This window comes from Camelus ferus, chromosome 3 (genome assembly GCF_009834535.1).
Source record: "Camelus ferus isolate YT-003-E chromosome 3, BCGSAC_Cfer_1.0, whole genome shotgun sequence".
Taxonomy (NCBI): Eukaryota; Metazoa; Chordata; class Mammalia; order Artiodactyla; family Camelidae; genus Camelus; species Camelus ferus.
In genome coordinates this window covers 89,939,145-89,961,491 of record NC_045698.1, presented here as the reverse complement: position 1 = coordinate 89,961,491, position 22,347 = coordinate 89,939,145, and positions in this window count along the sequence as shown.

Genomic DNA, 22,347 nt, shown 5'->3' with positions numbered 1-22,347 from the left:
AACAAAATACAAGGAAGAAAAAAACACGTCATGATTCTAGCATGAGTTTCTCCAAGATATGAAAGAGGTATAATTGACCCAGTTTGCTTCTGAAAATTGAGCTGTGGACTGGTTGGGCATGCAGCTCTGCCATCTATGGACGTTTATTCTTTACAGATAATTTTAATTATGTAGAAGATTAAGCAAGGTCCATAGAGTAGTTTTTTCTTAGACTATGTGCAAACATTTCCTTTTCTTTCTTTTTTTTTTTTTAACATTTTTTTATTGATTTATAATCATTTTACAATGTCATGTCAAATTCCAGTGTTCAGCACAATTTTTCAGTTATACATGAACATATATATATTCCTTGTAACATTTTTTCTCTGTGAGCTACCATAAGATCTTGTATGTATTTCCCTGTGCTATACAGTATAATCTTGTTTATCTGTTCTACAATTTTGAAATCCCATCTATCCCTTCCCACCCTCCGCCCCCTTGGCAACCACAAGTCTGTATTCTATGTCTATGAGTCTGTTTCCGTTTTGTATTTATGCTTTGTTTGTTTGTTTGTTTGCTTTTTAGATTCCACATATGAGCTATCTCACATGGTATTTTTCTTTCTCTTTCTGGCTTACTTCACTTAGAATGACATTCTCCAGGAGCATCCATGTTGCTGCAAATGCGTTATGTTGTCGGTTTTTATGGCTGAATAGTATTTCATCATATAAATATACCACAGCTTCTTTATCCAGTCATCTGTTGATGGACATTTAGGCTGTTTCCATGTCTTGGCTATTGTAAATAGTGCTTCTATGAACATTGGGGCACAGGTGTCATTTTGAAGTAGGGTTCCTTCTGGATATATGCCCAGGAATGGGATTCCTGGGTCATATGCTAAGTCTATTCCTAGTCTTTTGAGGAATCTCCATACTGTTTTCCACAGCGGCTGCACCAAACTGCGTTCCCACCAACAGTGTAGGAGGGTTCCCTTTTCTCCACAGCCTCTCCAGCATTTGTCATTTGTGGACTTTTGAATGACGGCCATTCTGACTGGTGTGAAGTGATACTTCATTGTAGTTTTGATTTGCATTTCTCTGATAATTAGTGATATTGAGCATTTTTTCATGTGCCTATTGATCATCTGTATGTCTTCCTTGAAGAATTGCTTGTTTAGGTCTTTTGCCCATTTTTGGATTGAAACATTTCCTTTTCTAAATGTATTCTTTATCCAATCTAATACCATCTACATGCCCATGGCTTCAAATTCGTGAGGACCAAATTAAAACTCCTCCCAGGCTTCTTCTTCTGAAGGTCAGGACTGAATTTTCATTAACTCATTTGGCATATCCCCTTAGATATCTGGCACCCAATAAAAGGGACAATTATTCATCAAAATCATAAGCCAGAAGCTTAGAAAACATGTCTTATGCCCCTACTGTGTCACCCACCTACACCTGACCATTAGCAAATCCTACTGATTTGACCTCATAAATATCTTTTCTCTATGTCTGCTTCTCTTGTACTCCACTCTTGTCAAACTAAATCCATGGCTATTGAATTCTGGCACGAGACCAAAATCCTCAGTCTGGCTGCAATGGCTGCACAGACTGGACCTTGACTGCGTCTCCACCTTAGCTCATTCTGTTTGCCTCCTTGTTTTAGGCTCCCTGAACTTCTTTTGGTTCCTCTAGCAGACAAATTTCCTTTAATTTTAGGGGCATTTGTACATTCTTCCCTGTTAGAAGTTTGTTACTCTGCTTGGTAACCAGAGTCTGTTACCAGACCAGAGTCTGTTTGGAAACCTCTGTCTGGGTAACCCCTCTTTGTTATTTATTTCTCATGTTAAATGTCCCTTCCTTGAGAATGACCTGCCCAGATCCTGTGTCCCATCTCACAGCAGCCTACAATTTCCTTCTGAGACTTTACCATAGCAGAATTAGTAATCCATGAGGAACAATATTACTTTGTTTTTTTTTTTAACCACTGTATCCCAGGTGCTTCGGAGAATGTCTGGCATTCAGAAGGTACTTAATAAGTATTTGTTTAACAAATGAGCTAGTAAACATCCCTGGCAACTGCGCTACAATGTCAGTCTTGGTTGTACCCCTCCTGGTATTCTAGTTCAGCACATGGAAAGCCTCAGTCAACAGGAGAAGACTGTCAATCTAACTCTATGTGATAAGAACTCACACATAAAGAATGTATTGAAAGTACAACTTGCATGACTGGGACATTGCGCTGTACATCAGAATTGACACATTGTAACTGACCGTACTTCAATAAAAAAATAAAGAATCTATTTAAAGTACAATTTGGTATAAATGTCTTTTTTGATCCTTGGAAAATTAGAGTAATATTTTTCAAATTTTAGAGATAACAACTGGCAATCTGAAAGTTTGAGTTTGCTAAAGATTGCAAAATCAGAAATTGTGGAATTGGCTCTAGAAGTCAGACCTTTGACTATTCCTAATAGATTATATCCAAGCGATTTTCTGTGCTATGTTCTAAGTCAGCGAACAACCCAGAGACCAGTGGTCAACTCCTTATTCTCATGGGCACTCTGGGTGGGCAGTGCCGGCTGTCTCACCAGCTGCCCTCTCCTTCCTGTAAGCCCCCTCCTTCACTTCCTGCCTCTGCCACCTCTAAGTGACATCACCAATAAAGAAAAGTATTCCTACTCTTATACCAACTTGTGCCTATGAACATATTAAGTAAACACTTCTTTCCTAGTCTGAATAGTTCAGCTAATTCTCTTTCCAAACCTTAACAAATTCAAATGCATATACTTAGGAGAAACGAAACAAATTTTTCTTGAGCAAACATATTTTAGGAGTTAAACTGCAGTTTCACCTAGGACGGGTGGCCAGTTAATAACACCAGCAGTCATAGGAGGTTTTAATATTTTTGCAGAGGGTATAATGAAAATAAGTTTTGAAGAAATTGGAAAATAATAAAATAGTAATCACCATTAATTAAAACCTCTGATGTATAGCCCCATTAGATACAGTAACTGCGCCCGACCAGAACTGGAAAGGCCTCAAAGCAGCGTGGTACCCAGCTCAGGTAATTAGGGATCCATCTGCCACTGAGACTCAGACTTCTTGACTATCAAGCAAACCATATTGTCTTTGTCTTTTTCTGTTTTGTCTTCTGTGTGTCAGAGGACAGTACACCCAACCCATCTGGCTGTTTCTTCTGTATTAACCTGACCTAGAGGATGGATTTCAGAACAAGCTGCTCCCAGAGTGCTTCCTGCTGAAAAGTGGAAAAGGGGTGCAGCAAACAAGTGTTCCAGTTCATCTGCAGCCACTGTACGTGGGCCAGACGCTCTCCCCAGTGGACTCCAAGCCCCAGCACTCCTGAAGGCATCTTCCTACAGGGCACAGAAATGCCACTCAGAAACACAGTCTCTCCTGCCCTTTGCTGTCCGTCACACAGGGAACACTTCTGGCACAAGCCACCTCAGTGGTGTCGTGTTGAAGCCACGTAGCTGCCAGATGTCTAGGACTAGCCCTGGAGAGCTTTGTCTCATTTATTTTCACTGCAACTGTGATAAAATCCAGACTTATCTATAACAGAATATGTGGATGATTTCTTTAACTCATGACTTGAGGGAAGATGACTACACCAACTTTTTTACACAGTTAATGAAGCACAAATGCCTAAATCATACTAACCATATATACGAGGTTTCTAATACAAACTTTTTATTCTTCTTTCCAGAATTTAGTCAAAACACTTAGCTGGTGTCTCAAGAATGCTCTTTGTTCAGTTCTGGGAGGGGTTCCTCTTTAATCACCCTGGCTGGCCTACACCTCTTCTGTTTCTACCACCTGTTCTTGTCCCAAGATATTCCGTTCAAGAATAGCTATGCTTGTGTTACGATCTTCAGATAATCCTCAACTTCTCCAGCTGAAATTTATCCAGGATTATTTATACATGATTCTTACCTGTTGTGTTTTAACAGAGATCAGTTTGCACAAATATTTCCCATTTCTAGTGGGAAGAAATGTCTTCCTCTCCCTTCCATTTACTGTGCATTCATGTGTCTGTGCTTTTTGCCTGTCCAAACGTGCCTACGCTTGATGTTAACGTGGAGAACTGATGTAATTTGTGGACGATGCTCAGGAGGAACTGGTGCTTAATGGACAGTCCTGGGACCCTACTGCACATTTTACCATCAGCTCTCTGCTGAATGACAGAGCAAAGGAAACAGGAACATGCGGACGTGTGCATTAAGAGTCGAGAGATAAGAACCCGAATGTACCACAGGGAAAGTGATAAAAATCAGTAACAGAGGAAACATATTTCATTTTTCAAATCTGTTAGCAGTGAAGGGAGATGAAAATTATCGATAAAAACACTTTGCATGCCCTTTTAAATGTAAATCATCAAAAGACAGCATACCTGAGAGAGGACATGTGGAAACAGAATATATAAAAGGAAATCGTAGCCTCTTACTAATTAATTTTGCTTTAAAAGCCCTCTCAATGTCCAAGTCATGGAGCTTGTTTTGAATATTTCTCACTAGTGTTGACCATCTGGTGGGTTGGGAATGGATTACAGACAAAAGGCAACCTCACATGTGACCCCTTGGTTTCTAAGAAGGCTTAAGTTTAGGTTTATAACCTGAAATGATTCTCCTGGGAAAAGGTACAGTATCTCTGACTCTGAGACAAAGCAGGCAATGTAATGCAGACGACTGCACCTTGGATGAGGACTCGAGCAAGTGTATGCTCAGAGATAAGGTGAAAAACAGTACCTTTAATGGAATCTTTTAGGCCTGATTTAAAGCTCAATTTTGAAAGGCAGTACTATAGTCAAGGAGGAATTCAAATGTTGTTAACCTGCATAAACACACATTGAAGACATTCATCAAAATTCCACTGAGAGACAAATGCTTCTAAAATTAGTATTGCCAATATGGTCTCTCATAATTTATTCTCGAACATCTACGTGTTCACTCTAGCATCTTCTAAACTGGGAAATACAGCAGTTTTATAAAACTGAAAATGTCATGTAAAGATATATTTCTCACTTTTAATGACCTCCTTTAAAGCAATTACAGGATATAGTATTTTTCTTGCTGGCATGCAAAAATGAGCAGGGCTTATATTTAAAAATGGTCTTATTATGCCTCGTCGTGAAGAAAAGGATTTAATTTGCACATGGGATGCTTCTTTTAAGTACTTCCCATTATCTTTTAAAGTGAAATTTCACCTGTGAAATTTTATACTAAGATAGAACATACAGGAAGAACTAAGTAGGTCACTATCTTCTATTAGAAAGATTTTTCTCCCAGTATTTTATTAGAAACGTGTATGTCTGTGTCTGAGTGTTGTGCATATGTTAGAAGTGTCTCTCAAAAACATACATAATTGCAGAGAAGACGCTCTTACACTTTTCATACATTTTAGCTATAAAATTGTTAATATCTTGTCTGATACACTCTGAAATATCACCTTCATAGTTCTACTCAACCCTGTGAATTAAGTTATATTTAACTGTGTTTTAATATTGCTCTTGAGTAGTCTTTAAAAAGAAGTACGACCCATTTAAGAATGAAGGCTTCTTGAATCAACATTTAAACTGCACAATGGTAGGAAACCAGAAAACGAGACTAAAGAGGTGCTGGCAATAATCCACACAGGACGGGTAGTCAAAAACCATTTGACAGGTGAAGTTTTCTCTTGAAAATTGAAAATTAATCCCTTCTGGGTGGCCAAAGGTTATCACCGATTTAGGAAACACACAGGGAAGAATATAGACTCTATCTGAAAACGTGCATGAAGTAGAAAGTTGAACGAGAGAGAAAGGAACAGGGTCCACAGTGAAATGAACAAGCTGAGGAACAACGCCCACAACTCTAAATAATACTTAATCAAAGGCTTCCGAAGGACAAAGATCACTCAGACTTTAACACTTGATAAATTTAGTTGCCCTGTCCTGGAGCCAACACTGAATCTCCTTAAGAAAAAATAAGAAAAAAATGAAAGGGTGTTTTTCTACTCAATTTAAAATGAACTAGATGTGGTGTCTTGCGGTTTTGATTTGCAGTCCCCCTAGCGACTAATGACAGTGAGCATCTTTTCATGTGCTCATTAGCTATCTGCATATCTTATTGTTTATTTAAATCGTCTGCCCATTATTCATTGGGTTGCCTTTTTATTGTTGAGTTATAAGACTTCTTCATATTTTTGGGAAAATAATAAATGTTGGTGAGGTTATGGAGAAAGTGAAACCTTCATAGGTCACTGGTGGAAATGAAAAATGGTGCTGCCTCTGTGGAAAATATTTTGAAAGTTGCTCAGAAAGTTAAACACAGAGTTATACGACCAGCAATTCTACTCTTAGGTACAGATTCCAAGAGGACCAAAAACACAGTCACACAAAAACTCGTACACTAATATTCATAGCAGCATCATTCACAATAGCCAAAAAATTGAAAGCAACTCAAAAGTCCCTTAGTGGATTAATGTATAAACAAGATATGGTATGTCCATACAATGGAATATTATTCAACAATAAAAAGAATAAAGTGCTGATTCATGCTGTAACACGGACAAACCCTGAAACCATTATGCTAAGTGAAACGTTGTATACTTCCATCCACATGAAATACCCAGAATAGGCAAATACACAGAGAAAATAGATGAGTGGCTGTGAGAAAATGGGAGAAATTAGGAGTGACTGCTAGCAGGTACAAGATATTCTGGAAGGTGGTGATGAAAATGTCCTGGAATTAAACAGTGATAATGATTGTACAATATTATAAATATACCAAAACCATTGAGCTGTACAATTTTTAATAGTATCTTTGATGTTATATGAATTATATCTCAATAAAAATGAACTACAGTTATACCAAGCAGAGATTGGTACCTAATTAACATCTAATGGTATACTGATCTATTTATAGATTGGGCAATACAATTTGAGACTTGCAAATGAACTTGGCTCCTCTCTCAGAGAGCTGTACCAGAAGCACAGCTCCTGACTAGTTTAGATTCAAGAGAAATTCCCGTTACAGCCAGCTACTGAACACAGAAATGAGTTCTAAGGAGAAGACTTCATTTCTGACAGTATTAATCAGGAATTTAGATGTGATACTGCCAAAGAACAAACAACCCTCATGCAAACCAGCCATTATTTCCCTTGCAGAGAAGAGACTCAATACAAGGAAATGATTCTTCCTACTGATTAAAAAAAAAACATAATTTTTTGTACTATTTCCTGATTCACAAGGTTTACTTTAGTGTTCTGAATTTTCTTTATAAGGCTGTTGTCAAGATTTCCCAACAACTCAGTTCCTTTTTGATAAGACAGCATTTTCCAAACTGAGCTCTCAGAATTATTTTCTCTGGAAAATGTAAACAAGGAATCCGAAAAGAAGCAAAAAGGATACTCATTTGGAGAGTAGGGCCAATTCTGTGGTCAGGTAAATGTGAGGACGCTGCCTAGTTTAATATTTTCTTGGAGAATCAATGAAATTCTTTTTATCACATGAAGACTTTGGGAAGTCCTGCTGTAAGAATCAAACACAATACAATACAAAAACAAATCTGTTCAAGTTCATTTAATGCAGCACTTCTCAGCTTTATTTGCCATCTCACCATTTTTCAAGGAATTTGATTCAATTCCTATCAATGTTCCTTTGAATACAGTTTAATCCACAGCTTGGTTAGAGCCTACCTTTGCTCTACTTCTACCTGAGAGGTGAACTCAAGGACAGTGTTACTTTCAAAGCATGTATGTCATATCAGAGATGTGTGTTATTTCTGGAAACATTTTAAAGGAATGTGACTACATTTAAGAATATATTGAGTCAAGGTAAACTTATAAAATGCACCCTACAATGTTAGAGTTGATTTCAAAACACTCTTAACACTTCTCAGGCATATGAAAAATGCTCAACATACCTAATCATCAGGGAAATGCAAATAAAACCCACGACGAGATAACACCTCACCCCTGTCAGAATGGCTATTACCAAAAAGACCACAACTAACAAATGTTGGTAAGGGTGCGGAGTAAACGAGACCCTAGCACACTGTTGGTGGGAATGTAAAATGGCATTATGAAAAACAGTGTTGAGGTTTTTCAAAAACTAAAAGTAGAGCTACCATATGATCCAGCAATTCTACTCCTGGGTATATATCTAAAGAAAATAAAAACATTAAATCTAAAAGATATACACACTCCAATGTTCATAGCAGCATTATTTACAATAGCCAAGATATGGAAGAAAATTAAGCAACCATCAACAGATGAATGGATAAAGAAGATGTGGTATGTATAGACAATGGAATATTATTCAGCCATAAAAAGAATCAAATTCTACCATTTGTGAAAATATGGATAGACCTGGAGGATATGATGCTTAGTGAAGTAAGTCAGATAGATTAAGACAAATACTGTATGTTATCACTTATATGTGAAATCTAAAATCTAAAATAAATGAATAAATATAAAAAAAAACAGAAACAGGCTCACAGATATACAGAACAAACTAGTGGTTCCAAGTGGGAAGAGGGATGGAGGGAGGGGCAGAATAGGGGTAGGGGATTAAGGGGTACAAGCTATTATGTATAAAATAAATAAAATTCACAGATGTAATATACAACACAGGGAAATAAAGCCATTATTTTGTAATAACTTTAAATGGAGTATCATCTATAAAAATACTGAATCACTATGTTGTACACATGAAACTAACATAATATTTTTGTAAATAAACTATATTTCAATTAAAAAAGAGAAAACTCTTAATACTTTGGAAAAAGTGACTTATATGAGACTTCAATAAGGCATACTTCAGAGATATGGAGGGTTAGGTTCCAGACCATTGCAATAAGGTAAATATTGCAATAAAGCAAGCCATACAATTTTTTGATTTCCCAATGAATATAAAAAGCTATGTTTACGCTATAGTATTAAGTATGAAATAGTATTATGGCTAAAAAATGATGTGCAGATCTTAATTTAAAAAGACTTTTTTGCTGAAAAATGCAAAACATCATCTGAACCTTCAGCAAGTTGTAGTAACAAAGATCTCTGATCACAGATTACCATAACAAAGATAATAATGAGAAAGAAATATTGCAAGAATTAACAAAATGTGACAGAGATGTAAAGTGAACAAATGTTACTGGAGAAATGACGCTGATAGCCTTGTTCAACTCAGGGTTGCCACAAACCTTCAATTAGTGAAAAACACAACGTCTGCAAAGCTCAATAAATTGAAGAACATTAAAACTAGATATGCCAGTATAGTTTGTTAAATTTATGGACAATAACTTGAACAGAGAATTTTTTAGGGCAAGACTTCCTGGCCAAAGGTTATCAAACTGTTATCAAACTGTTATCATCGTCAACATTTATAGAAAACATAGCACGTGTGGAAAACAGACCCTAGAGTCCCAGTTTGCAATGAACTAAAACATACAATCTAATTTATAAGCTTTGCAAAATACTGCTAAGATTTCTACTCTAACTGCTATTTTCTTTTTCCCACAAATATGCCAGACTACTCAACTCAGCTCCCACTTTATACTTTAGGCAGTCAAAGTTTAACAAGGTGTGACATCTGCCCTCAAGGATCTGAGAGCCTAGAGGAAAGAAACAGACAGATGAAGCCATGATGACGGAACATGTGCTTGATGCTGGAACAGTGTGCTTGATGCTGTAACAGTATTATGCACATCTAAAGCAGACGGAAGTTCGGGAAGGCTTCCTGGAAGAAGTGACACTTGAACAGAGTTTTAAAGGATAGGTAAGACTTAAGAAAGTCATTCGAACAGGCAAATGAACTTTCAGGCAAAAGCAATATAATATGACTGAGAATGTAAGGAATGTAAAAAGACAGAATGAGCTTGGTCAAGGACTAGTAGCTGTATATGGGTGGGGGAAGAGTGCACATCCAGGGTGGGCGGGGCACAGTGAGAAAGACCTGTATTAACAGTGGGAGGAAACATTCTGTTTGGAGACAAGTATGTGAAAAGAAAGAGTACAACAAAAAACAATGAAAAGGCTATTAAAATAATCTGAGAAAGAAATGGAAAAGTCCAAATGAATTAAGTAATAGACAGAATGGAGATCAAATGTGTAGTAAGGAGACAGAATCCCCAGTACTGGGTGCTTGTTTAGACAGGACTGGAATGGAGTTATGGGCAAAAAAAAAAAAAAAAAAAAAAGAAAAAAGAGAAAAAGGAAGGCATCTAGGCTCCCTCACAGGCTCTCGTTTAGACCTCTGTTGTTCTCCACTGAGACAGAGAACACAGAGAGAAGCGGGTTCGCAGGATAAAATACTTCAGTATTGATCACATAGTGTAAGGGGCCCTATGGTCCTATAACATCAAAAAATGAAAATAATGGAGACGTTGGGAAACAGGTCACTAGGGGAGTGGTGGACACTGCTGATTGGCTTGTTCTTAGTTCCAGCGCCCTTCTCAAACGCTTTCCTGTTTGCAAAGGCTGGAAACTCCATGCTGCCTTTGCCTCATCTCTCGCAGGGAGTCAGAGCGTGTAAGAGATGAACTTGATTTTGCTCATCAGATATCCTCAGATGAAACTTGGATTCAAAACCATGTGAGAGAAGAAGAGCCAGACTTGAGCTAGTTTTGATGAGCCAGGACATGGCAGATGTGGCATGGATCTGGAGACAGAGAAGCAGTGGCAGCTTCTGATGCTTCAGCTCGTTGACCACAGCAGTTGTGGCAGGACCTTTAACGGCCAAGTCTCATATATTGTTTTGATAATTCCCCCCTAGAAGTTTAGCTTACAGACTGTTTTTCAGTTCTTCTAACCACTAGAAGAATGGTAAGCATTTCCCTTTTAGATGAAACCAGGTAACGTGTTTCTGAAACAATGCTCTTCTCAGGAACAGAGATGTCTGTAGGTTACAGAACTCTACAGGAAATGGGAGTCTGGGACAGGTTATCTTACCTGGAAAGAAGTAAGAAGATGAAATGAGAAGAAACTGGTCCATGGTTGACCATGGCAAAACAATTGCCACTGTTTTCATTTGATGTGAAATGAAGCTACATCTTCATTAGATCCAGTCGTTACTGCAATGAACCATTTGAGCAAGAGCGAAAAAAACAAACGCTGGGTGTAATGGGAGGCTCACCGCTTCGAAATGTAGGAGAGAAGACAGAAAATAACAACCTCATAGTTTCAAGTTCTCAGTACAAGGCACAGTCAGAGGTTGAGAGAGCGTCTGTGATTTTCCTGAAACAATCTCTTACTGATGGCTACAAGGTCTTAGGTAGCAGAAAATCAGAAACTGAGTTTAACATTGTGGGATGTTAAACCGCGGTGTAGGACAGTGATACTGAACGAGGGGGAAGGAGTCTGGGAGGGACGGGAATGACTGGGGGATCTGAGGCCTTAACAAGCCACTGGGGCACTTCTGCCTCCAGCTATGACGGAAATCAGCAGACAGCTTCTCCCGCCGAGAACACTTAGAAAACCAATGACAAACCACTGCTCCGGAAATTCGAAATCGTCTGTTTGAAGGTATTGGAGAGTTCCCGGGCAACCAGAACATGAGAAACAAGATCATAAAGGGAAAGGAAGTGTGGTTGGATAAGCCGAATGCTGCTTTCCCCTCAAGGTATTTGACAATTCTTTGTTGTGGAGTACTGGCGGCAGAGAAACTAGGTGGAGACCTACAGGCAAGAAGAAGAGATGCCAGCTCGGCAGCTGCATAGTCCCAGAGAGACAAAAACTCGATTTGGGACAACCAAGATGCTGAAGAGATGGGAGGCAGGGAGATGAGAGCCCTAGCCTTGAAGGTGTTTCTCCTAAGGCATCTGCACAGAGACAGAGACTAAGAAACCACACGCAAAAGCCACTGCAAGGGAGAACAGAATTTCAAGGAGTCTCACAGTGTTGAGGATACAAGAATTATGGTAAATGCCCACCTACGAGGCACTACAGAGTTTCACCTGGATTCCACACTTAATCTCAAATGCCTTCAATAACAGCTTAATTGCACTGAGATAATTAGGATCAATCACCCAGTCAACCTATGTACATATCCAACAAAGAAAATGTATCTGAACATAAAAAAAATCCTAGTGAATTAAAAAAAGAAAAGAGACAATGCAAAAAATAAAATCAGGTTTAACACTTGATCAGACACTTCACAGAAGACTATCATGGCTAGAATACACATTTTAAGAATGTATAGTTTATTAGATATCATGGAAATGCAAATTTAAATCACAAGGAAATGCTGTACAAACTCACTAGAAGGTTAAAATGAAAAGGGCAGGCAATACTAAATGTTAGCAAGAGTGAGATTCTGCAGGAATAGAATTGCAAATTGGTTACAAAAGGCATACGCTGTGACCAGGTGATACCATTTTTTGGTACACATCTAACAATAACTGCTCATATATTAACCAAAACACATACACAGATACTCACAGACACATTATTAGTAATAACAATTTTGGCAAACAATCCAAACATCCTTAAATAATAGACTGGCTAAATAAATCTGGCATACTTATAAAACAAAATACCATGCAGTTCTCAGCCAGGAGTGATTTTGGCCCCCAGGGACACCTGGCAATATCTGGAAGACATTTTTAGTTGTCATATCCAGGGGGAGTGCTAAAGGCATTTGGTGGGTAAAATCCAGGACGCTGCTCATCCATCCTACATTACCCAGGAGAGCCCCCACCGCAAAGAATTATCTGGTCCAGAACGTCAGCAGTGCTGAGGTTGAGGAACTCTTACAAACAACCACAAACTTAGTGGCTTAAAACAACACAGATTTATTACCTTACAGTTTTGTGGGTCGGAAGTCCACCACAGGACACACGGGATGGAAATGGAGGTGTCGGCAGGGCCGTTTTCCTTTCTGGAGGCTCCGAGAGACAATCTGTTTACTTGTTTTCTCCAGCTTCTAGAGGACACCCACTTTGAGTTTTTGCATTTCGTACTGTATTTCTTGGATCCTAGACCAGGTCCTTCATCTTCAAAGGAGCAAAGCCAGCCAAGTCCTTCTCACATTGCTCTCTCTGCCTCTTCCACTCTCAAGGACCCTCGTGACTACCTTGAGTTCACCTGGATAACCCAGGATACTCTACTACGTTAAGGTCAGCTGAAAAGCAACCTTAATCCTATACGCAAATCAATTCTCCTTTGCCGTGTATTGTAACATTCACAGGTTCTAGGTTTTAGGATGTTGACATCTTTGGGGCCACTGTTCTGCCTGCGTCACCCTGCTGTACAGCCGTGAAAGTTTGTACTACAGCTGCGCAGAACGGCACGCGAGCATCTCACGTACGTGATGATGCGGAATGGCTGATGCAAAAGGGTATATAACTTACGGTTTTGTTTAAGTTAAAAAATAGACTAAAGTAAGCCTATTTTTAATTTAATGGAGATTGAAAAGTGATTTCCTGGTTTGGCAGGTAGCTTCCTGAGCCTAGCACGGGTGGTAGAGCCAGCAGCTTTAGTAACACTTCCTAGTTTTGAGAAAGCTTCCCGCTCCTGCACTTTACAGGTCAGGGCAGACAGAGCAGCTTCCTTGTTAGCATGTTCTGGGGGTGGTTTGGGAGGCTTTCCCCCCGGAAACCTCCCTTAGACTCCATTTCTTGAACCGTCCCAAACCTTCTGGAAGTGATTTAAACCTCTACAATAAATCCCTTTCTGCTTAAAATAGCTTGAGTGGATTAGATTCTCTGTAACTGAAAATTCACCAGTATTATAAGGCATTATTAGCAAGAGCTGAGTAAAAGCTCTTAGTCAGTGGGAGGCGTGAAGCACTGCTCTGATACTTTACAAATATTTTCCCATTTAATCCTCACAAGCCTTAGGCATTACTGTCATCTACCATAAGTGATGCAATCGAGAGTCAACGCGGTTCAGTTACCTACCTGTAGCTGGTAATGGTGGTGACCGTGACCGGGTGAAAACTCAAAGTCCAGCCAGCGCTGCGCTCCTCCTCGAACGTGGCTGTTCAGTTTCGTTACCTTTTAGAGTAGAAACATCCAATATATTGACTTCACCTCAGTTCTTCCAGTAGAGAGTCAAATAGCTCAACAGTGCATTTAGAGCTGATTCCCATCCCCCACCCTCCCAATTTTGGAGCTACAATGGGGGTATATCAGTCAGAACACTTAGCTGAGAACAATAGAAGCTGTCCTGGCTAGTTTAATCAGAAAAGCGATGTACTTAAGAATATGAGGTAGTTGATAGTTTCGCTGGGGGATACTTTGAAAAAAAAAAAAGAGAGAATAGACTCAAAACTAAGCTTCTAGCAATAACACTCCAAATCATGACACAGAACTAGACTATTGGTGAAATTGTGCCCATGGCCTCTGTTGGGTACCAGATACCAGAAGTTCATCATGACTGGCACTGCCGCCAGTGCTGATTGCACTTCTGGGCCAAATGGAAGGCCCCGCAGGGGTGTCTGACCCCGGTGCTTTGGTCACGTGCCTCCATCTCCCGAGCAACGGAGGCCGGGAATTTGCTTCTGACTGCCACACTGGAGAGGTAGTGGCCACAATGCAGACGCTTCCTCTCAGAGAGAAAGGGCATAAAAGACGATGAGAAATAAATGTGACAGGTGTCCATTACAAACAGGGTTGAGGTTTAGTCCCTGCTCTATTTTCTATGCACATACTTAAAGAGTTGAGAATTTACTAGTCCTGGGGGAGGGTATAGCTCAGAGGTAGAGTGCCTGCTTGCCATGCACAAGGTCCTGGGTTCAATCCACAGTTCCTCCATCAAAAATAAATAAAAAGATAAACCTAATTACCATCCCCTCCCCAAAGAATTTGCTAGTCCTGAGTGTATTCCATCATTAATGAGAGCTAGACACCATCTCCTAATACATTTTGAGAGCCAGTCATTGGCTCTGCTCTCTTTAAAACAAGCTGCTGGTTTAGAAATGTTTCTTTAATGAAAAATTACGGTAGAGAATATTCATGTCACCAATTATCCATCTCACTAATGAATAAAACAAATGGTCATTAGCATGCTGCTGGCTTCTCAGTTGTGCATAATTTTATTTTTGAGCCTCTGGAGGCCCCGGTGTGTCCTGTGTTTGTAACAGAATTTTTCATGCACAGATGTTAGAGTAATCTCATGAAAATAGCTGAAGAATTATGAATTGGACAGATAAATTTTAATAACCATCCCTTTTATTTAGGCTCATTTTATTTTTCTTCTGAACATGCGATTTTCTGTAATGATTTCACTTCACTAATACTTCACAGACCTTGAAAAGATCACTGTTACCAGCTACAATGTATATTCAGGTTTCAAAGTTCTACTTGCTAGCTATACACAGACAGATGAACTGAGTACATCGCTACATCAGTCAAAAATCAATTCCTTTCTCGAGCTCCCACAGTTGTGATTCCCCTCTGCCTTCTCTGCTGCTGCTGGCTCAAAAAAAAAAAAAAAAAAAAATGTAGTTAATATACACCCTCGCTTCAGGGAGGGACAAGGAATGCACATTTTTCCGAGGGTTAAAAGTGATTTGTATCTTCTCTATTTTTTTTTTTTAAGAATTTTTTGTATGTTATTCTCCTGCCTATGTGAGATCAATTAACTGCCATGACCTCATTAACATAAGTATTTTAAGGTTTCCTTCAAATGGGTTGATAGTTAGCTCTTTATTTCCTTTGTTTATGGGGAACTATAATCCTGCTTTATATTAAGAAAGAGTAAGAAAGGTAATTAATTAATTCAAACAAATTTGTATGAACTTCCTGTGATTTGTCAGGTAAGATAGATGCTGAGAACAGAGAGAGGTGTTAAATAGACCACATAATTCAAGGTACTTGTAATTAGATAAGAAAGACCCAGGGAGCTAATTACATAAATGGACTATTCTGTCACATTGTGAGCTAAAAATTATTATTCCCTGCTACAGAACATCCCCCATCCTGTGTGCCTCCTGCCAAACTCCAGTTCTATCATCTTTTTCCATTTTAACTAAAATTCTTGGGAGAGTTGCGATCTCAAGTTGTTCCTCTTCTACTTCATCTGCAACCATTTACATGTGAATTCTGCCAACCTCTTCCCCACGAGGTCACAGAAACGGCTCAACAGGGTCCCCAAAGCCCTCTCTTACTTGATCCCAGAGCAGAACTGAACACCGCTGACCACTGTTCTCATCGAAACACTTGCCCCTTGATTTCTGTGACACTTCACTCTCCTCACCTCCTTTCTCTGCCTTTAGACATTTCATTTTGTCCTTCTTTGCACCCTCTTTATGTCTATCTTTTCAGGTTGCTGTTTCTTCGGAGTTGATCCTAATTCTCCTCTCACTCTCTATATTCTCCGGGACATTTCCACCACACCTACTGCTTGAATGATCATTTACACATCAAAGACTCCCACAGCTCCAGCACATCCTAGTCTCTCTGTCCTGAGCTCCACACTCACTATCCAGCTGCTTCGGGGCACCCTCCCATGTCACCCTCCCCAATCCTCAAAAGTGATCTCAGGCTTTAGAACAGTGCTGTTCAAACCTTTTGGTCTCAGGTCTAACAACTACTGAGCCCCGACAGAGATTTTGTTATTGTGCATTCTCTATAAATTTCTGTCACATAGCCTTTGAAAACTTAAAAAATATTAATTTTCAAAATAATAAACCCATCACACATTAACCTATATAACACTTTAATGAAAAATAACTATATGTGGGAAGCAAAAAACTTAGTGAGAAGGGTGGCATTGTTCTAAATGTTTGCAGCTCTCTGTAGTACATGACCAAACACGAGGCAGGTGGAGTCTTGTGTCTGCTTCTATATTCAATCTGGAAAACTCTGCTTTACATTAGTAAGAGTAAATGAGAATGAGAAAGACAAGTGATATACAAATATTATTATAAAATTGATTTTTACCACGATGACACCCTGAAATGGTTTCAGGGACCTCCAGGGGTCCTCCGCTCACATTGAAGAACCACTGGAATAAAGTGTTACTAGAACCCAATGTGGAAATGGCTGAGTGGACCCACCTTATGGATCTCAGCTAGGTAGTTATGACAGAAGGTCAAAAGTGGGGTTGAAATGAATGAGCCTGGGCACAGATTGTGTAGGAAAGGAAAATAAGTCTGAGATAAGCTGTCAGTGGGGCCAGGCTGGTTTGGGGGTAACATGTACATCTGAGAGCACCCTAGGGACCAGGCTGAGCTGGAGCGATCCTTACCTAATGATGTCCGTGAAGGCGCTGCTGAAATGGAGGGATCGGCCACAGCCAGGAGAGCTACCAACACACAGGAGAGGGTACTGATTTGAGCTAAGGGACCAAGACACATCGTGGACAGTAGCAAGAGGAGTCAGGAGCAAAGAGTGAGGATGAAGTACAGGGAGGATGGAGGCAGTAAGGGGTAAGTGTCCCAAAAGCCAATTTTGACTGCATTCAGCAAGGGCCCTGCTTCTTAAATATGCTGTATCATTAAATACTAAGAGAATAGAAGCATCTAAACAGTTGGGTACCACAATGGCAAAAATCTTTCAACCAGCATGCTGGTGTAATTTTCTTCAGTCCTCTAATGAACATAGGAAGAGTGGATGACTCCAATTCAGGCTTTCCTGTGGTCTTTTTTCCTGACATTTTCAATCAGATGACTCCAAAGGAGAGGTTTCCAGTTGTTCCACTTTGCCTAAATTACCCTGAGAGCAGAGCCACCACAAATGGCAAATCAAATTAGGCACGGTACCAAGAGCCAGACCATGAGGGAGGGGCAGCTGCAGCTCTGTTCTTGCTCTGCTTGCCAAGTTGTGTACCTCATTTTTTGCTTGGAGAATATGGCTTTTCTAATTCCATCACAGAAGGTGGGCATTTTTCTAATTTGCAACAGTGTGCCACATAGGCAAGCTGTGGTCCTACACAAGAGAAATGTTTTCAAAATTGAACAGCATGATGGAGTTCCAGTGGCCAATGCCATCTTTCTTCCCTGTAGGAAAAAAGCTCCCAAACAAAGTTACCATGGCAGAAAAATCTAATTCTTTTGTTAAAAAAACATGTGAGGAGTTGGTGGTAGAGGCAAAGCACTAGTCAGAATCTGTTGTCTCGTAATTCGTCATTCATACCTGGATACGCACAGTGAAGGGATCATCTGATCGGAAATTCAGCAGGACTGGCACCTCTGGTGGAGCTTGAACTGATAAGACAACTGTGAAATCCTGATAACTGGCCTCCTCCATCATTTGCCTACAGCTTTCTTTTTGCAAATCCCTTGAATTCAGCAAGAGTAAGTGAGGACCCAGTTTAAGAAACAAGAGTGTGCAGAGTCTAGGCGCTGAAAATTATTTACACAAAGCTGTGACGGCGGCAGCTGAGGTCTGAGGTTGAACAAGGATGCTTTCCATCACTAGAGTAATCTATTTCTTTCCCAGAATTATCATGCAGATCAGTAAGAATTCTTGATCACTTTTCATGTGTAGTGGACAGTTTTTTATGTCTTTACATATGTACGTAGTTAAGCGGATAGCCCGCCAAGCATCCGTTCTTTGGGAGGCGGAGTGGGGATTACTCCTTTCCCAATCGATTTAATTTTGGAGAAATTGTGGGACTCAGCCCACTCCTCGCCAACACAGAGGAGGGTCCACCCCACACTAGCCAATTAGACTCTATGCTTGGAATTCAATTATTACAAAGAAACACCCATATGTGGAAGGAAATGGAAGGGAGGTTGTCTGATTATAATGATCTATAATTAATTTGAAAATCCCTGTTATTAAAAATACCTGAATTCTATTCTGATTTTAGCCTAGGCTAAGATTTAGTTTTTCCACTTGCCTTTTGATTTTGTGAGCTACACACTTTTCTTCTAATACATTCTTTTTTCTCCCATACATTAAGCATAATTGGTTTCTGTTGACTGCAATCAAAGAAAGCTGACAAAATTAGATACAATGATTGGATTCCAGGCAATAGAACATCAGGAAAATACAAATTACCTGGATTTGATTTTTAGGGGAGATGGAGTCATGTTGTAAGACTCCTGGATCATAAGATAGCTGCTCATGGTCTCTCCCGACAAGAGGACTGATCAGTGCATCAAGTCTGCTCACTGGGAGCCATGTGCCCACTGAAGGTGAAACTCTCTGGCATAGGAAGCTGGTCCAAAAGGCTAGTTTAAGGGGGATGAAGAATGCCAGGCAGTGGGGTGGAAAATTTGATCCTGACAGTATTGGATAAGTTAAAGCTAGAAAAACAAGCTCACATTGTGAAATGATCACTCAAGATATAAAATGAAACTATTAGCCTTTCTGTGAAAGTGCTAAAAAAAAATAGTTTATTGATTGTAGCAGTTGGTTGGAGATCACTGAAAATCAAACTGGGAGACTGATTTTCTTTGAGTTGCTGAGTTTACAGCCTTTGGATCGATAACCTTGCCAGGTCTTTTAAGTGAAGGAGCCCTAATCAAGTCAGAGTGAGATTTTTATAACTAAAACAATAAAATCTGAGAGGAGTTTGAAACTTTGAGAACTTTGAACTAATGAATCCATCTGAATTAATCTTCATTTCTCCTCTCTTGGCTGAATATGACGTGCTGCCTTTGAAAGAAAGATCGAATTTCCACTAGTGCCTTATTACTTCTAACTAAGCAGGATTTCAAGGATCTCAATTTTGCTTAGATGATACAATGAAAAATCAGAGTAAAAATATTGCAAGAATTCATTAATTTTAAGGAATATTTTGAGTTCTTAACCAAGGATGGAGAAACACAATTTTGGCTAGGCTAAATGTTTTCCTATGGGTAAACTTACTAGAGTTTCTGTATCCAACATGGTGCCTCCTTTTAGATCTAAACATTTTCTAGGTTCTTTAATACAACTTGGACTGAACACAGACTTTGAATGGCAGAAAAAGACCAGAAAACCTTTGGCATAATTTGGCAGATAGACTTGAAAGAGTCTGGGCGACAAAAATGCTAGCTTGTATATCCTATGCTTTCAGAAAACCCTATCTCATTCTAGGGCTCTCAAACTTTTCCTTCACATTGATGATGAAGAATAGACTGATAGGAGAACATTAAATTTTCATAATGACTTTACCGGCTCTTCAAAACTGGGCTCTAAGATTTTAGTAAAAATGGGAGGAGCCTGGTGGGTGGAGCCTGGTGGGCAGAGCCTGGTGGGCGGAGCCTGGTGGGCGGAGCCTACACTTTGGCAAATGGAGCAAGAGTGGAGGAAGAGTTAACATCTCAGGGAATGATTTGCCACTCAGAATCCTCTAGGATGGTTAAGTAATTAGAGAGGTCTACCAAATCAAATAATCAGAAAGCCAATTAGGTCTTACTTAAATTGTGAAAGTGCTAAATTCCAAATCTGCTGAACAGAGGCCTGATTTGAGTCACAACAGTAGAAAGTCCCAGCCTTGAACCAGGTCTCATGCCAGAATCAGACCAAGTCTCAGAGCACTTTGGATAAAGAAGAGGCCAGGTACCATTAAAAAGAGCGTTTTGAATTTATCAAAATTACACTCCCTAAGTGGAGCACAGGGTGCCAGCTGGTGAGCTGCTGCAGTTCAACAACGGACCACAAGAGACATTAAAATCAAGTCATAAGTCCTGAAGGAAGGACAGAGGGCCCAGTGCAGACAGTGAGAGGCAGGACCCGGGGCATATGTCCTTATTAGAGTATCTGTGGGTGGACTGCTTTGGGCTACTCCAGTGCAGGGCAGATCGGTCAATTCAATCCATAAGAGGAAGGTTTGGTAAAAGCCCCATTGTGGGGTCTCATCCAAGGGGCACACAAGAGGAAGGCACTGGGGGGCAAGGAAGAACATTGATCAAAAGTGCTGTTGGAGAAATCATATCAGGAACTTCCACGGGCTTGTGATTCTGTAGGCTGCTATCTGGGGTATGTGCTGTGTTGAAGGGGCTAATGCCAGTTTAAGGTCACTGCAGGCTGTTTGGCCAAACGAGATGGATGCGAAGGCAGCAATATCATGGAGTATTAGCAAAACTCTTGACAGAGAGACACTGTGATAATACACATGTGCGTTCCCTCATGCAACAGCTTCCTAAAGGAACCCTTGAGTATGGAAGGACTGTTGGATACTGGCTGAGAGCTGACGTTAATTTCTGGGGGTCCAGGATTCCAGTTTAGCCCAACAGTTACAATGGGTGTTGACTGGTGTAAAAGTATGTTTGTGCTAAGTTTGCTTCACGGTAGACTCAAAGGGATCTGTGGTTATTTTTCAAGTCTCTTATTCCATAGTTCAATCTCTGTCTTGAACAACTGAAAGAATCCCTTACCCATGAAATAAGTCCAGGCTCTTCTTTCCTTCACAACTAGCGAATTCAAAGTAAATTCATTTCACTGCAGGAATTACAAGATTAGTATCTACATTCTGATCATCATCTCATTAAATTCCATAGGTGTGGAGTTATAAACACTGAAAAGTCATAGAGAACGGCAAGGGGTTATTATAAACCTAATCTAGTGATGACTTGATGTTTGCGTTTCAGATGAGGTTTTCTTACTGAGGCAAATTAATCAACTCCTTGCACATGGTAGGGTATTATGTCAGCTAAATCTGTTTGTTGATTTTTAATGAATTGCATAAATATTTTGCTTTAACCTAGCTGTATTGCTGTATACTATTACCATCCAGACACTGATTCATTTCCTCTTCTGACAAATACTACAATCTAGTATGGACTGAAATTCATCATGACAGTATGCCATAGCCTTTCACAGTGTACAGTTTATAGATTGATAACATCATGCCTACAGGCTTTGAAGAATGGTAAATAATAGGAAACTTAGATGTCTTTGGTGTTATTTCTGAGGGTCAAACTCTTGGTGAGATTCTCCTGTTTAGACTCCAAATCACTTCACACTTGTAAAATCAGTAATTTTTCTCTCTTTATGTTAGAAAAAACAAGGATAACATTAGCAAATAGCAAATTTTAAACAAGTTAAAGGTAGCATTCCAGAAAAATTAATTTCTCACACTGTAGCAAATTGAACATGTGATATTTCTTGAGTTCGTCTATGAAATACATGTCCCAAATACATACCACTTTATATTAATAGGACTAATGAAGGACAGGAGGGACCTGCACACTTAGCCTTTCTTGTTTGCATTGGTGAAGATTTGGTAGAATTCACCTACAAAACCATCTGGGCCTGGTGCTTTATGTGGGGGCAGCTCCTTAATAACTTTCTCTAATTCTTTTATGGAAAACAGTTTATATAAGCTTTTTAACTCTAATAAGATCAATTTTCACAATTAGTACTTCATAGGGAAATAATCTATTTGGTCTAGGTCTTCAAATATATTTGCATAGAAGTCTGCAAAATAGCATCTTATATATTTTTAAAAAATTTCTTCTGTTTCAAAGGTTATTTATTCTTTGTCACTTTTTAT